Below are 3176 nucleotides of genomic sequence, written 5' to 3' on the forward strand. Positions count from 1 at the left end.
AAATAAAGATAGATATGAGATCAATGCTTGTACTACAGCACAGTGATAGATGGTATAAGTTGAAATTCAATAAGATTTTAGCCAGCAATTATTTATATAAAGATAGCCATGAGATCAATGTTTGTAGTACAGTACAGGGATAGATGGTATCAGATAAAAGTAAGTAAGATTTTAGCCTATTTTAAATGTATTCCAACATGGAAACCAACTTTGGCATCACAAACCTTCCTAACATTAGTTAGGCCAAGTAAAAGTTATTGAATATAAACGATCAAGTAATATTACAGAAATAAGCTCATTTTAAAATGAGATTTGATGCATTTAAACTTTAAAATAAACTATAAACCAAGTCTAAATAGGATGAGCTACGAAAGCAGAAGAATAATCAAGGAATGGTTTGAAGTTACAGATCCAAGAATTTTAAACAATGCTTATAATAGGTTTTTACAGTAGACGCTAGAGCGTGAAGCCCAAAGCTAATAACCCAGCAGTCACACGTACTGAAATCTTGCTTAAAATAGTTACACACACATTCATAGATATTACTACTCATTGAGAGTGTAAAGCAGGAATGTCAAACTCAAATCCTTTCGAGGGCCAATTTTGCACTTGGCTATGGTCTCGAGGGCCAAAATAGATTTGGTAATTATTTACTGGCAAAACTGAAGATTAAAGGTTGTTTGCAGGTCACCCTAGTTTACCAAATATACATTTGGCTTCACTTTAACAGCTTAGTTAAATTTTCCTCAGTTATACCAATTATAGTAAGTTGAAAAATCTAGTCAGCTTGAGGGCCCTATCTGGCCCGCAGGCCCCAAGTTTGACATTTCTGGTATAGAGAAAACTCTATACTTTAAATTCATATAAAAAGCTATGTGGGAATAATTTCAATGATCGTTATGGGATATTATCTCTGATATGGAAGTCCCAAAGGCTAACGTGTTTCCCTATTTGACAGGACACTTTTAAAGAATATATTTAGTGATCAAATTCATTTTCATGACTACAAAACTGTTTTAAATTATTTCATACTTTTCTGCTTAGTTAATTACTAACCTTATTGTACAAATTTAAAACCTAAAACTATTTACTTGCTCTAAGGCTAGTTTAACTTAAAGAGACCTCGTAGGGATATTCAGATGGTCTTAAATGACCGAAAAACTTAAATATCAAAACTTAACTTTAGAGCCTAGAACACAAAATACTTCAGTTTTTGGTTTATAAAAATGTATGGAAAAGTATATGGAAGACATAAATGTTCATGCCATAAAAAGCAATTCTGAAAATGTTATCCATATGAAGCACTAAGATCGGAGTTAATAAGGCTTAACGGAATTAATATTTTTTTTTAAGACTAAATTATGACTGGTTAAAAGTAATTGTTCAAAGTGGAAATTAGATTATTTCTATAAAAAGATTTAAGATTAAACTAGTCTAAATAAATTTGTTTTGGCTGAACTAAATTTCTTTGAAGACCTGACAGATTGTCAACTTCAGGGGAACTTCAAGGCTTCTTGGGAGCTCTTGGCTGGTTGACAGCAGTAGTAGAAGTTGTAGTCATTTTTCTATTTTTCTTGAAGAATTCCTCTCATGTCTTACTTTGGATTCCTTAGCAGTCCTGTGAAAATAAAACTGAATTATCATTTTGTCGTGTGGATGGATATATTACTACCCAAGAACATTTTCTGGACTAATACAGCTAGAAATCTATAACATGAAGTGCCCACTTCCAATAAAATAGTAATTTATAAGAAGCACTCCATAAATACCAAAGAAAGTCTTAAATCCAGACTCAAATTTTCCATCTAACCACAGAATTACTCCAATCACCTTTACAACAAAACACTTTCAACCTATACGCTGATCCCCTACATATTTGCTGCCTAAACCCACTGAATTACATCCTCGTAAAGATGTTCAGCCTAATTGTATGGTTGAACTATGGTAAGAATCTCTTGCCTATATGTAACATTAATACTTCTACGAATTTATCCTACATTGGGCCATAAACATATTTCTATAAAAACCAAAAGGCAGCTATAATCTAAATCCATTAAACTTACAACTAATCAGTGTTAACGCTTATATTTATCCAATGAATAATCTACCATACTTAGGAGTGTGACTAAAGTAGTACATATTAAACACACGGTTTTAATGTAACCCACTGAATGAAAGTACTGATTATTATTATTATTATTATTATTATTATTATTATTATTATTATTATTATTATTATTATTATTATTATTATTAGCCAATCTACAACCCTAGTTGGAAAAGCAAGATGCTATAAGCCCAAGGGCTCCAATAGGGAAAAATAGCCCAGTGAGGAAAGGAAATAAGGAAGTGAATAAATGATGAGAATAAATTAACAATAAATCATTCTGAAAACAGTAACAACGTCAAAACAGATATGTCCTATATAACCCATGGGATAACCAATGCAGCCTCAAAATATTCAACCTATCATGTCATAACGCCTAGACGAAGTTACTCTGCTAAGCACAAACCTTCCCATGTGTCAACGACAATCCTGTCACACTAATATTAGATGTCTCTACAGTAACGAAAAGTGGGTAATTTACACGTATTCAAATGCTTAGTTGTAATCAATGATTGTTCATGAAAATTCAAACCTGATATATAAATAATAGTAAGTCAACCCTCTTTTGTCGAAGAAATAAAAATGAAATTAGAAATATTTGATCAGTGCACAGCTAGACTAAATGGAGCACAATATACTGAAATAAAATAATAATTAAAACTAACTTTAAACAAATTAATATCAAAGAAAACATAGTCTGATGAAAGTCACCATGTAGACAGTATTATTATTATTATTATTATTATTATTATTATTATTATTATTATTATTATTATTATTATTATTATTATTATTATTTGCTAAGCTACAACCCTAGTTGGAAAAGCGTGGGGCCCCAACAGGGAAAATAGCCCAGTGAGGAAAGGAAACAAGGAAAAATGAATTATTCTAAGAGCAGTAACATTAGAATAAATATTTCCTATATAAACTATAACAAACTTTAACAAAACAAGAGGAAGTAAAATAAGATAGAATAGAGTGCTTGAGTGTACCCTCAAGCAAGAGATCTCGAACCCTAGACAGTGGAAGACCATGGTACAGAGACTATGGCACTACCCAAGACTAGAGA

This window comes from Palaemon carinicauda, chromosome 3, assembly GCF_036898095.1.
Source record: "Palaemon carinicauda isolate YSFRI2023 chromosome 3, ASM3689809v2, whole genome shotgun sequence".
Classification (NCBI taxonomy): Eukaryota; Metazoa; Arthropoda; class Malacostraca; order Decapoda; family Palaemonidae; genus Palaemon; species Palaemon carinicauda.